At 44.1% G+C, this 14731-nt stretch overlaps 1 protein-coding gene across 15 annotated transcripts in view; it reads right to left on the reverse strand.

Moving 5' to 3' along the window:
* Window positions 1-13948, reverse strand: part of SIPA1L1 (signal induced proliferation associated 1 like 1) — a 363798-nt gene extending 349850 nt beyond the window's left edge. For 8 of the 15 annotated variants that reach the window (XM_087448293.1, XM_087448290.1, XM_087448291.1 and 5 more), the window contains exon 1: window positions 13436-13946. The gene's annotated coding sequence lies outside the window, so the exon portion shown is untranslated. Of the gene's footprint in view, window positions 1-13435 lie in introns of all 15 variants that reach the window. The other 7 variants (XM_087448295.1, XM_087448294.1, XM_087448297.1 and 4 more) reach the window with 6 other exon arrangements.
* Between the last annotated feature and the right edge of the window lie 783 nt (window positions 13949-14731).

Consider the following 14731-nt stretch of genomic DNA (forward strand, 5'->3'; position numbering starts at 1 on the left):
AAATTTAATTAAACCCTCCTTTCTTTTACAAATGAAAAGATTACCTGGTATATAATAAGTGAACAACGAAGACTTGTTAAATGAATGAACGAATGAATGAAGATCCAAAAAGGGTATATGACTCTTTTAGGATCTGACAATTAATGGAAAAAGTTCCAGAATTAGCCAAAATCAGGTTTCTAGATTCTCTTGGAGCAGGCGTGGAAGTAGAGGAAAGCAAGATTTGAAAATCTTATCTGGGTCTTCAGGAAAACCTTAACCAAAATTCATTAAAGCCAGTTTCCTTTAGTTCTTAGAAAAGCACTTGATAAAATAAATTTTGCCAAGACATATCTCCTTGGAAACAAAAAGGCAGAATTGTCTAGTGTTTCTTTTTTCCCCTACACAAAGAATATTTAACATAGGACTATTTTCATAATAAACAACTACAATTGTTTTGCATCAGAAGTAAAACAGGTGGCCTTTGACTAAAAGAAAAATCCAACCAGATGAGAGGAATACAACCCAGAAAAGAACCACATCAATCACTAGAAGAGTATCAGCCACAGCAGAGCAGGAACCATGTATCCTCTTTTCACTAGAAGCAGCCACCAGCCCCTGGCATACAGTGGGCGTCAATAAATACTTATGGGATAAATAAGTAAGTTACTCCTTAGAGATTCACCTGCATAGACATGAATTCATTTGATCACCATTAAACAAATTCTTACTACAGGCCTACTATATGTAAGCGTACTACTTTTTTCCTTCATAGAAATTCTACCAAATGTCCTTTCAACTAATATACCCAACTAAAACTACCCCCACGGTTTTATTAAGAAGGTGAGAAAGTATGTCTTAGATAGCCTAAATTACTTAGTAAAGCAGCCACTTAATTTACCATTCAGGCTCCAATCTCTCTCCTTCAATTCATCCTATACTACCCAGACAAGTTAATTTCCTGTTCTTTGCACATCCTAGAAAATAAAACAGTGCTGTGGCTAAGAATTCTATCTCTGTATGTGGCCTATTGCTATTCAATGAGCAGATATGGAAAATCAGGATAGGAAAGGAAATATAGTGTCAAGGAAAAAATATCACATGAAAATTCTTATAATAGCTGATACCACTGAAAATGTTAAGGTTACCACTAAAGGCTCTCATTAAAGAATTCCCTATACACTGTGATACAACTGACACAGATGGTTTTGGGTATTTATACCCACGGGGGTACACATCCAATCTTCAAGATCAATTCAAGGTCCATTGCCTTTTTGAAGCTTTCCAAGCCATTAGACTAAACATCTGTGAAAGCACTTTGTAAACCAGCAAGTGCTAGACACACAGCTCTTATACTCTACTAGTTGCCAATTGATAGCCTCGCATATATTCTGCCATTTAAATCACCTTACCTCCTTCTTTAAGTGGGTCTAATCCCCTCAAAAAAATGAGAAATTCTTTGAATTGTTTTCTCTATTGTCAATTTCTCTATAACTTCTCTATTACTCAACACCTAGAATAGCATAAATTACAAGTGCTACTCATACTTCCTAATTTCAAATATATTACAAAGCTAACATAATCAAAACAGTGTGGTACTGGCATAAAGACAAATAGACCAATGGAATAGAACAGAGCGCCCAGATATAAGCTCTCACATACATGGTCAATTGATCTGCAACAAAGGTGCCAAGACCACCTGATGGGAAAAGGACAGTCTTTTCAACAAATGGTGTTAAGAAAACTGGATATCCACACGCAAAACAATGAAGTTGGACCCTCGTCTTATACCATATACAAAAATTAACTCAAAATGGATTAGAGACCTAAACATTAAAACTATAAATCTTCTAAAAGAAAACATAGAGGGAAAGCTTCATGACACAGGACTTGGCAATGATTTCTTGGATATGATGCCAAAAGGACAGGCAACAAAAGCCAAATTAGACAAATGGGACTAAATCAAATTTAAAAACTTTTGTGCACCAAAGGACACAATCAACAGAGTGAAAAGGCAACCTACAGAATAGAAGAAAATACTTGCAAATCATATATCTGACAAGAGACTAATATCCCGAATATTTAAAGAAACTCTACAATTCAACAACAAAAAATCAAATAACCTGACTGAAAAATGGGCAAAAGACTTGAAGAGGCATTTCTCCAAAGATGATATATAAATGGGCAACAGGCATATGAAAGATGCTCAACATCACTTATCATCAGAGAAATGTAAATCAAAAACGCAATGAGATATCACCTCACACTCAGAATGGCTACTATTAAAAAAAAAAACAGAAAATAACAAGTGTTTGAGGATGTGGAGAAAGTGGAACCTTTGTACACTGCTGGTGAGAATATAAAGCCACTATGGTTTCAAAAGCACTATGAAAAATAATATTGAGATTATTCAAAAAATTTAAACTAGAACTACCATATGATCCAGCAATTCCACTTCTGGATAGATATCCAAAGGAACTGAAAGCAGAGTCTCAAAGATATATTTGTATACCCATCTCCACAGCAGCATTATTCACAACAGCCAAGAGGTGGAAGCAACCCCAATGTCCATCAATGGATGACTAGATAAACAATATGTGGTATATACATACAATGGAATATTATTCAGCCTTAAAAGGGAAGGAAATCCTGTCACATGCCAACATGTACAAACCTTGAGGACATTATGCTAAGTGAAATAAGTCAGTCACGAAATGACAAATAGAGGCATACCTCGAAGATATTGAGGGTTTGGTTCCAGACCATCACAAGAAAGCGAATATCGCAATAAAGCGAGTCACACAAATTTTTTGGTTTCCCAGTGCATATAAAAGTTATGTCTACACTATACTGTAGTCTATTAAGCATGCAACAGGGGCCGGCCCCGTGGCTTAGTGGTTAAGTGCGCACGCTCCGCTGCTGGCGGCCTGGGTTCGGATCCGGGGCGCACACTGACGCACCGCTTCTCTGGCCATGCTGAGGCCATGTCCCACATACAGCAACTAGAAGGATGTGCAACTGTGACATACAACTATCTACTGGGGCTTTGGGGGAAAAATAAATAAATTAAAAAAAAATTAAAAAAAAAAAAAATCCTTTAAAAAAAAAAAGCATGCAACAGCATTATGTCTAAAAAAACAATGTACACAACTTAATTAAAAAATGCTTTATTGCTAAAAACTGCTACCCATCATCTGAGCCTTCAGCGAGTCATAATCTTTTTGCTGGTGGAGGGTCTTGCTGGATGTGATGGCTGCTGACTGGTCAGGGTGGTGGTTGCTGAAGGCTGGGGCAGTTGTGGCAATGCCTTAAAATAAGACAACAATGAAGTCTGCTGCATCTATTGACTCTTCCTTTCATGAATGATTTCTCTGTAGCATGTGATGCTGTTTGATAGCATTTTACCCAAAGTAGAACTTCTTTCAGAATTGAAGTCAGTCTTCTCAAACCCTGCCACTGCTTTATCAACTAAGTTTATGTAATATCCTAAATTCTTTGTTGTCATTTCAACAATCTTCACAACATCTTCACCAGGAGTAGATTCCCTCTCAAGAAACCACTTTCTTTGCTCAGCCATAAGAAGCAACTCCTCCTCCCTCTGTTAAAGTTTTATCATGAGACTGCAGCCACTGAGTCACATCTTCAGGCTCCCCTTCTAATTCTAGTTCTCTTGCTATTTCCACATCTGCATCTACTTCTTCTACTGAAGTCTTGAACCCCTCAAAGTTATTCATGAGGATTGGAATCAACTTCTTCCAAACTCCTCTTAACAATGATATTTTGACCTCATCCCACGAATCATAAATGTTCTTAATAGCATCTAGAATGGTGAATCCTTTCAGGTTTTTGACTTACTTTGCCCAGATCTATCAGAGGAATCACCACCTATGACAGCTATAGCTTTGCAAAACGTATTTCTTAAATAATAAGACTTGAAAGTCAAAAGTACTCCTTGCTCCATGGGCTGCAGAGTGGATGTTGTGTTAGCAGGCATGAAAAACAACATTAATCTCATTGTACATCTCCATCAGAGCTCTTGGGTGACGAGGTGCATTGTCAATGAGCAGTAATATTTTGAAAGGAATCTTTTTTTCTGAGCAGTAGTCCTCAACAGTGGGCTTAAAATATTCAGTAAACCACGTTGTAAATAGATGTTCTATCATCCAGGCTTTGTTGCTCCATTTACAGGGCACAGGCAAAGTAGATTTAGCATTATTCTTAAAGGCCCTAGGATTTTTGGAATGGTAAATGAGCATTGGCTTCAACTTAAAGTCACCAGCTGCATTAGCCCCTAACAAGAGACTCAGCCTGTCCTCTGAAGCTTTGAAGCCAGGCATTGACTTCTCCTCTGTAGCTGTGAAAGTCCTAGGTGGCATCCTCCTCCAATAGAAGGCTGTTTTGTCTACACTGAAAATCTGTTGTTCAGTGTAGCCACCTTCGTCAATTATCTCAGCTAGATCTTCTGGAGAACTTGCTGCAGCTTCTACATCAGCACCTGCTGCTTCACCTCGCACTTTTCTGTTATGGAGATGGCTTTCTTCCTTAAACCTCGTGAACTGGCCTCTGCTAACTTCAAACTTTTCTTCTGCAGCTGCCTCACCTCTCTCAGCCTTCACAGAAGTGAAGAGAGTTAGGGTCTTGCTGTGGATTAGGCTTTGGCTTAAGGGAATGTTGTGGTTGGTTTGATCTTCTATCCAGACCACTAAAACTTTCTCCATATCAGCAATAAGGCTGTTTTGCTTTCTTATCATTTTTTTTTAATAATTTTATTTATTTATTTTTTCCCCCCAAAGCCCCAGTAGATAGTTGTATGTCATAGCTGCACATCCTTCTAGTTGCTGTATGTGGGACACGGCCTCAGCGTGGCCGGAGAAGCGGTGTGTCAGTGCGCGCCCAGGATCTGAACCTGGGCCGCCAGCAGCAGAGCGCACGCACTTAACTGCTAAGCCACAGGGCCGGCCCTGCTTTCTTATCATTTATGTGTTCACTGGAGTAGCACTTTTAATTTCCTCCAAGAACTTTTCCTCTGCATTCACAACTTGGCTAACAATTACAAAAGTAACATCAAAGATCACTGATCACAGATCACCATAACAAATATAATAATAACGAAAACGTTTGAAATATTGTGAGAATTACCAAAATGTAACACAGAGACAGGAAGTGAACAAATACTGTTGGAAAAATGGTGCGACAGACTTGCTCGACACAGGGTTGTCACAAACCTTCAATTTGTAAAAAATGCAATATCTGTGAAGCACAATAAAACAAGGTATGCCTGTACTGTATGATTCTATATGAGGTATCTAAAGTAGTCAAATTCATAGAAACAGAAATTAGAATGGTGGTTGCCAAGGATAGAGGGAGGGGGAAAGGGGAGTTATTTAATGGGTATAGTTTCAGATTTGCAAGATGAAAAGAAATGTGATTCACAACAATGTGAATATACTTAACACCACTGAACTGTACACTTAAAAATGGTTGAGATGGGGCCGGCCCCGTGGCTTGGCGGTTAAGTGCTCGCGCTCCGCTGCTGGCGGCCCGGGTTCGGATCCCGGGCGCGCACTGACACACTGCTTCTCTGGCCACGCTGAGGCCGCGTCCCACATACAGCAACTAGAAGGATGTGCAGCTATGACATACAACTATCTACTGGGGCTTTGGGGGAAAATAAATAAATAAATAAAAATTAAAAAAAAAAAATGGTTGAGATGGAAAAAGTTTGTTATGTTTTTTACCACAATAAAAAAAATTAAGTGCCAATATACAATTCCAAATTGGATATACATGTTCTACCCCAACTGCAGGAATCTAAGCAGCCTGACCCTTTTAGCTGTTGGCAGTCATTTCCAGATTTTTTTCCAAGTTGTCTTTTTTAATCATTAGGACTGTATATAGGATCAGAGGCTCTCCTTTTCACCCATCCAAAATGAAGTTTCCATAATCCCCAGTGAGCTGCTTTCTGGTTTAAGCCCACTACTTGTTAACCTTACCGCCAAACACAGATCCAAAAATGATATAAAAGCCACTGACTTCTCAACTGGGTGGGAGAGAAGCATAACAGAATGACATACTGAGTTTCCTCAAACCACCCATCGACCTGATATCTAGCACGCTCCCCCAGAGAAAAGCCCAAGGTCACTGCAATTCTCTACGCTCTCCACCCACGCACTCACTGGTCCTCCACACACACGTACTACCCAAACACCACCTTGAAAACGGCCTTCAGAACCATCGCACCAAAAGCGATTATTAGGCTGAGGTTCTTGAACTTACAATAAGCCTTTTCTGTGAATTCTATAGCTCTCCATAACCTATCGCTTATCAACTGAAACACTATTTTGTTATGCATTTATTATACCTCATTTCCTATTACAACAGATCAGCACTAAGATCCTATTTAAAAACACAAAGTAACACTGAGACTCTCTGAAGAATCACAGGCATTTCTCAAACTGGACAAGAGACAAGGAGCAGGAACCAGATTCAGCCTCAGCCGCGGCAACCCTTCCTAACGGGTTTCCTAAGGGCCCACTCTGAGCCAGGGGTCAAACCCCACTCACCCCCACCCCAAACATGTAGAGACACAGAGCTCACTCTCTTTGCACATGAAATATCACCTCCTGAGAAGTTAGATTCTGGCAAAGTATATTGGCAGAACCTTCTGAGTCTTCACTGGAGCAGCCAGAATATCGGTTAGGTAAAAGGAAGAAGTTAAATCAATCCCACACTAACCCTCATTTCAAGAGTAAGAACATGGGGGCCGGCCCGGTGGCACAAGCGGTTAAGTGTGCGCGCTCCGCTGCGGCGGCCCGGGGTTCGCTGGTTCGGATCCCAGGCGTGCACCTACGCACTGCTTGGCAAGCCATGCTGTGGCGGCGTCCCATATAAAGTGGAGGAAGATGGGCACGGATGTTAGCCCAGGGCCATCTTCCTCAGCAAAAAAAGAGGAGGATTGGCGGATGTTAGCACAGGGCTGATCTCCTCACAAAAAAAAAAAAAAAAAAAAAAAGAGTAAGAACATGTGTTTTGGAAGTCTTCAAAAGAAAAGCAGTATGGGCCGGCTCCGTGGCTTAGCGGTTAAGTGCGCGCGCTCTGATGCTGGCGGCCCGGGTTCGGATCCCAGGCGCGCCCCAAGGCACCGCTTCTCCGTCCAACCCGAGGCCGAGTCCCACGTGCAGCAACTAGAAGGATGTGAACCTATGACATACAGCTATCTACTGGGGCTTTGGGGGAAAAAAAATGAATAAATAAAATCTTTAAAAAAAAAAAAAAAAAAAAAAAAAAAAAAAAAAAAAAAAAAAAAAGAAAAGCAGTATGGTTCCAAAAAGTCACAAACTTACACTTCTTGCAAAAAATATGGGAAAATACTGCGTTCCATTTTTTCCCAGACACGCACAGGTGAAGCAAGCAATAAAAGCTAGTCAAATAGGGTGAAAATTTTAGAACGTTCCGTTAATTTATGATTATCTATCTTATAGGCATCTCCTTATTAGTACTCTCTTCTTGAAGGCGTGAGATACCACAGTTCGCTTATCAGTTGCTTCTCTGACAGCATCAAGAACTGAAAAGAAACTTGTAAAAACATATAGTCAATCAATTCTAAGAACTAAGACTGTTAAAGGAAATGCAAGGAGCTCACAATATATCAAACTAGAATATCTACTTAGGCAAATAATTTAGAGTATGAAAAAAAATGAATTACAGAAAGACTGTATAGGAGCCAACAGAAAAGACAGTGATCATAGTCAAGTCTTGATTATAGGAACATGATCATTGAAAGCTCTTTGCTTTTTATTTCTCAATAGCTTTCTTCTGTGTAGTTCAGAACTCACTCTAAAAGGAAGCAAGATGTTGAACTGCAAAAAATAAGTCAATGACTATACCTGTAGCTTTGGTAAAAGGCTTTGTGGAAAGAGAAAAGAGGAATAACCAAAGTTAACTATCACGTCTGTGAAACTCATTTAACCTGGACCCGCTCTGGAGGAGGAGGGAGGAGAAAAAGGGATCCAGTGGCTGCCGCGGCTGGAGGCCCTGTCTGCTCCCATTGCCTCTGAGTGACCCCTGTGTGTGTGCAAACCAGCAGCCCTCCCACTCTGAGCCAGGCCTCTCCAACAAGCACACATTCTCCTCCTGCCTCTCCTGAACCAAAAAAAGGGAAATCTAACATTATGCAATTGCCCATTTCCCACAATTTAAAGCTAGGCATCCGACAATCCTAATTAGAGGGAGAACTTAGTGCAACATGACAAGTAACAAATTAGAAATCTAAAGGCTGAAAATTCTCATCCCAGAACTCCAGAGAAAAAGGGAACGGCTTCGCCTGACTCTGTGGCACATCCCTCAAACACTGCTATTTAGGAAGCTCCAACTAAAGAATAAAGAAGCCCGTGACATTCCTCCATGTCATTTTGGTGTCATCTCTCTAGATCGCCAAGAAAACACTCACGTTCTCTTGCAACTGGGGTTACCTTACTCTCCCCAGGCCAGAATAAAAAAAGAAAATAGAGGTGGACTGGCACAGCTTCCTCTACCCTGAAAAGATACACCCTGATGGATTTTCTAGCCGCCATGATCACAAACCCAATTAAATTCATGTTACTCCATCCATCCCTCAAGTCATCTGTGTTTAAGGAGTCCAGAGCAAAGGGAATCTTTCCCATGTTGCTATGACTTGCTCCAGAGCTCATCCCACCAGAAGAATAAATGAGCTATCATCTAGAATAATTAACACATATAACTTTTGGAAAACCAAGTGCCATATAAGTGTGTGGCTTTGTTTTGCTTTTTTTTTTCCTTATGCAGGCACAGAAAAAAATTAAAAGGAAGCATCCAATGAGGCCAATTTATTTCCCACACCAAAAAAGTAGAAATGCAGTGGCTAGAAGGCTGGATGGTCACTCTCAAATGATAGTGTAACACCCGTATTTTAAATAGCACCGCATGTGGAACACGACACAAACTTTTGTGTGAGCACTGAAAGAACATAACGCTGAACCCTCCCCAGAAAAGGGAGAGCCCCTCACCTCTAGGGCAGTCACCCAAGTAGCAGGGATGTTTCTTCTCTCCTGGCTCAGATTACCCAGTGGGAGGCAGGGCAGTGCCATATAAATCAGTCACATTCTCAACAGGAAGCTCCCTCCACCTGCCCCATCCCCGAACCCCCTGCCCCTGGTAACTCTCACATGTAGCAGAGGGAGAAGGTCTGAAAGTTGCCACTCTTCCAGAAATAAGGAAGGTACAACCACTTTCTTTTACAAATGAAAAAGAAGCTTAAGAAGGGAAGAAAACGGTAAAGCAGAACAAATTAAGTTTGGTTCTCTAAAGAACATTCAAGTATGTTATGCTCTGAGTTAATAAAGATTCCTCAAAAAAAAAAAAGCCTACAGGCTCTACCATGTAGATACTTTAACTAACTCATAATTTCTTTTTCCATAACTTTGTAATTTGAGTACCTCTGAAGCTTAGTTACCAAACTCTACATCAATGCTGTTTTCAGAGCTTTTCAACCTTAATGCAGATTTTGTTTGTTTCCTTAAGTCTTGCTTCTTTTCATTTATTTTCTTTGTTTTTTGTTTTTTTGTTGTTGTTTTTTTTGTTTTGTTTTGTGAGGAAGATCAGCCCTGAGCTAACATCTGCCAATCCTCCTGTTTTTGCTGAGGAAGACTGGCCGTGGGCTAACATCCGTGCCCATCTTCCTCCACTTTATATGGGACGCCGCCACAGCATGGCCTGACAAGCAGTGCATCGGTGCCCGCCCAGGATCCCAACCGGCAAACCCCGGGCCACCACAGCAGAGCACGCACACTTAACGGCTTGTGCCACCAGGCCGGCCCTCATTTTAGACATTTAATAACACTGAACGCTCCTTAAGAGGAGGCTAGTAAACAAATTTTTTTTTTTTTGGTAAGAAAGTTCAGCCCTGAGCTAACATTGGTGCTAATCCTCCTCTTTTTGCTGAGGAAGACGGGTTCTGAGCTAACGTCTATTGCCAATCCTCCTCCTTTTTTTTCCGCCCCCAAAGCCCCAGTAGATAGTTGTATGTCATAGTTGCACAGCCTTCTAGTTGCTGTATGTGGGACACGGCCTCAGCATGGCCGGACAAGCGGTGCGTCAGTGCGCGCCCGGGATCCGAACCCGGGCCGCCAGTAGCGGAGCGCACGCACATAACCGCTAAGCCACGGGGCCGGCCAAGTAAATACATTTTAACACATAGATTCTAAAGTAGGAAAAAAACAGGAAACAAAGGAATACAGTTGAATCTGGAAAACTGTCTTCCAGTCACTGGCTTATCACTAACTAGTTCTTCTAAAACCTTCAACAAATCACTTCAACTCTCTGGGGTTCAGCTTCCTCATCCGTCAAGTGAGGAGGAAGATGGGCCAAATGATTTACGCTCAAAATCCCTCCTAGCTCCAACAATCTGTGAATCTGTTCATCAGAAAGTAAGAAAACACAATTTCAAATAAAATGATACAGTTTGCAAAGTACTTCCATACGTATATTCTCATTAATTTTCGCAGTGAAGCTGTGAAGTATTGTGCCCATCTCTGCAGAAAAAGACAGTTTTTCAGAAAGAAGTTCAATTATTTTTTTAAGACCCCATAGTGGAAAACTTGAAACCCAGACCTTCTGAGGGCAAATACTGGGCCCCATTCTTTCAAAAATTAATTTAAATAAGTTAAAAATCAAAAATAACTGATTGCCTGCTACACAAAACCTTTATGGGGACATCAGGGTATCAGGACATTAAACCAGGAAAGGTCACTACAAATGGCCCCACTGGACTGTAAGGTCCATGTGACCAGGAACACACTTGCACTGGAATCACAGAACCCAAAAGCGCGCCTCCCACACAGAGGCACTCAATAAAGACTGACTGACCACCATAAATCTCAAAGGGTTAAGAATATAGTGATGTTACGGAAGAAAAAAATTTTCTGAATTTGAGATATGCACTTCTGTGATTTGAGTCGAAAGAAAGAAGCGCTATATCAGAGCTCTAGCTCTCCATTGTGGGGATGAGTCTATCTGTCTTCCTCAGAGAAAATCCAATTCAGTCAGTGAACCAAAAGGCTCCAATCTGAGATGTCACCTGAGATCTTCAGGATATTCGTACTTCTTATGTGCACTGATGTGGACCACTGGAAATGACCACAGGACACTGAGGACTGACAGGAAGCACATAGTCAAACCTTCCCCTGAACTGGAAAGATTCAAGGGTTCTGTACTCTTACACTGTTCCACCTCTCCTCATGCTCCTGTCGCACAGCTCAGCGACAGAAAACAGCCATTTATTGAAAAATTCAAACTGCAAACCTTAGAACATATACATATTTCAACTCTGATGGATTCCCCCGAAGTCTACAAAACCGCCATCTTCAAGCAATCTTCAATCAATGTTTCAATAAAGTTACCAGGTGTTTTTAAAAGGGGGGATGGAGGGGAGGGCTCCACCAAAACTACACACACAATCAAAGTAAAAGCAAAGTAAATACTAAAGCCAGAAAACAGTGAAAGGAAAGAATTAAAAGAATCTCAATATAAAATTTCTGTGAGATGCTTTGAAATTCTTACCAAGGTTTAGGTCAACCTTGCCACAGAATCCTACAAAGAAGCCACAGCTAACACTGCCTGACGCTTCAGACAGAAAAAGTTCACTGCACCAGAATTGCAATCTCAAACTCGAGGAGCAGTACCAGGAACTGCAGAGAAGCTAACAGCAACACCTACTGACTGTCTTGAGCCACTTGCCAAACTCGTTCTCTCAGTCAACCGGAAAACCCCAATGATACAGTCAACGTCGGGAGTCCTTTACTTAAGCACAATGAGATAAGAAAACAAGTTGTCAGCCGCATTAAACCATTCATCCCCCAAAATCATTAAACCATTCATCCCCCAAAATCTCTTATTTTGCCCCTAACCATTTATGTGCAAATCCTCACCCAGGTCATTTTAAATGCATTGTTAACTGCTAATGCCTTAGTATAAATAATTTATTCCATGGGAAAAACGTTTTAATATTAATCTCGTTAATAACCGGTATGTGATCTAATAGTCGGACACATCAGTGACCATAAACTGCTTTATTTGAGACTACTGTTGTTACCACTGTTCTATATTATTCCCATCAGCGTTTTTTTTTCCCCACCCTGATAAAGGTGGCTTAATTGCAGCTTTCAAAAAATTGAAAAAGGGAAAAGCGAAAGTCGTTAAATCAGGATAATATAGAAAATTAATATTGTTACTAAACTGGCCGCAGAGAATGATTGTACAGGACTTAACCTTGTACTTTTCCAAAAGATTAAGTCAGAGAATCTTTGCCTTGGACGAATATTCCATATGAGAAAACAAGAGAAAGTTGACAAACTCCCACAGAGTACCAGGATAAAAACAATGGCTTTAAGAATCTGAGTCAGAGTTTCAACATGAAAGGTTTGCTTTATAGAGGAAACGCCAACCCCAGTCACATCCAGATAGACCTGGAACCTGATGAAAGTCGACACTCTCACTCTGAAATTTGCATCGCATCACTGGTTCCCAGTTTAGAAACATAATCGTTTAGCAGGTAGTAAGAATTTCAGTGAATGCTGCCTCTAAACTACCCGTCATAAAAATAAAATCTATAAGGTAAATGCAGTCCAGGAGCCATCAGTCCCCAAAAGCTTCCCTTCAAAAATGAATACCAACTACTCACTTAACAACACCTTCCTTGAAAGTGAGCCATTTCCCTTGTCTCTAGATTTTCCAAACGGTGAACCCGATGGAATTTCAACCTGCCCACCACGATTTCCTGTCCGCCTAGAAATGCCGTGGAGCGACAAGGAGCCTCGCAAATTTCCTTTAAGGTCAGGAGACAAGTTGGAAACAGAAAGGGCGAAGGAGGAAAAGTTCTTCTTGCAGGACCCTCATGCGTGCCCAGCCCTCTCGAGGTTTACTTGCTCCAAGGAAAGCAGTTAGAGCATCCCAGACTTGCACCGCCCCCCCCCCAAGACCCCTGGGAGAGAAATTAACCACCCGCGGCCACCGAGCTGCTCTTCTCCCTCTCTGGTGATTAAACCTCTCGGCCTGTCCCCTCCAGCACAGCCTGCAAAGCGCTCACCCAGGTGACTGAAGGGGAAGGGTCGCCCGGTGGAGACGAGAGCAGCGGGGTGGGCGCAGTCACCCCGACGGGAGCGCGGGTCTCCCGGCCTCTCGCACAGGCGCCCGGCCGGTAGTTGTGCAGATTCGGATTCCGAGATGCGTGCGCGCGCGCCAGGCGCTGTGCAGCCCGGACTCGCCCCCGCGGGGCTGCGCTATCAGCACGCCACCAAATCGGAAATAAAACTTTGACCGGCCTCCCGGTGTCCTGCTCCGGGCCCTGGACCCGAGCCCCAGCCAGAAATGGAGTGGGGGGCTGTCAACAGTCCTGCACCCCTGCTCCCCTGCCCGGCCCCGGGGCGCGGGAGCCACTTACCGCTGGGCCCGGCCTCCGAGTGCCGCCGCGCGTCCGGGGCGCGTCCGCCGCGCGCTCTCCCTGGGGAGAAAGAGAAACCGTGTAGACGGTCGGCGCGCGCTCCCTCACCGCCTCCTCTGCGGAGAACGGCAGGCAGCAAGGCCGGGGCGGGCGCCGAACGGAGGGGGGCCCGGAGGAGGCGGGGGCGGAATCAGCCCAACTCCGGAGCCTGGCTCCGGGGGGGACCCGGAATGCAGGCTGCAGAGCTGCCGGCGGGGGCCGCGCTCCTGGAGGAGTGGGGGGCGGAGGTGCCCCCGTCCCCGGACATCAACTATTGTCTGGGCGCCCGGGTCTCCGCTCGCGCCGCCTCCGAGGCTCAGCGCCCCCCATTCCGCCCGCCTGCCCCCAGGAGAAAGAGCTGAGGGGGCGGACGGCGCGGGAAGGGAGTGCGAGCTGACTGGGAGTCCAGTGTCCGGAGGTCGGAGGTGGGCGCGGGGGAAAGGGGAGGTGCGTGCCGAGTGGGGGAGGGGACAGGTAACTGCAGAAGGGGGCGGGAAGGCCCGGGAGGACCCGTGGGGGGAGGAAATGGCGAGGGAGCCAGGGAGGCGGGAGAGGATGAAGTGACTGGGGGTGGCCTCTGAAACCCCGATCTGGCCCTCCCCGGGGACCCTCCTCCTGGAACTCGGCGCCGCACTGACTTTTTCGCTCACTCGCTCACGCACGCACTGAACTCGCTCACAAAGTTGCCGGCGGTGGCGGCGCCGCACTGGCCCTTCCCTCCCCTCCCCACCCCTCTCTTCCCCGCCTCCCCGCCCCATTCCTTCCCCTCGTTCTCTCCCTCCCGCCCCAAGTCTCGGGTGAGATCACTGCTGGGCTGCTCAGCGCGGCCCGCAAATCTCGCGAGAGAAGCGGCAGCGCAGCCCTGCCGGCGGGGGAAGTGGAAGGAGTCGGAGGGAAGTGGGGAACCGTGGAACTCCTGGTTGCTATGACGATGGCAAAGCCCTGGGTTCCTGTCTTCTGCAGAGAGCACAGGCAGCAAACGTGGGTGCAGTTTTCAACCTGCCCCCTCCCTTGCCCAGCCCCTAATGGTGGAGGAAGCGAAAGCAAGAAGCGGAAGGAGGATTTTTAAGCCTATTCAAGAAGGCATCTGTAGAAGACCAGCTTCATGATATCTGGCCCAATCTGGCAAATGAGGCTAATTGGTTTTTTTTCAGAGGTTCCGGGGCAGATTTCTGCCAGAGAAGCCAGTGTATATCTGTACCCCCAAATTTCTACTATATATGCAGTTTTTCAAGCTTCTCGTCTAATCTCATCCCC

The sequence above is a fragment of the Ceratotherium simum genome, chromosome 24 (genome assembly GCF_057802395.1).
Source record: "Ceratotherium simum simum isolate JZ-2026a chromosome 24, ASM5780239v1, whole genome shotgun sequence".
Taxonomy (NCBI): Eukaryota; Metazoa; Chordata; class Mammalia; order Perissodactyla; family Rhinocerotidae; genus Ceratotherium; species Ceratotherium simum.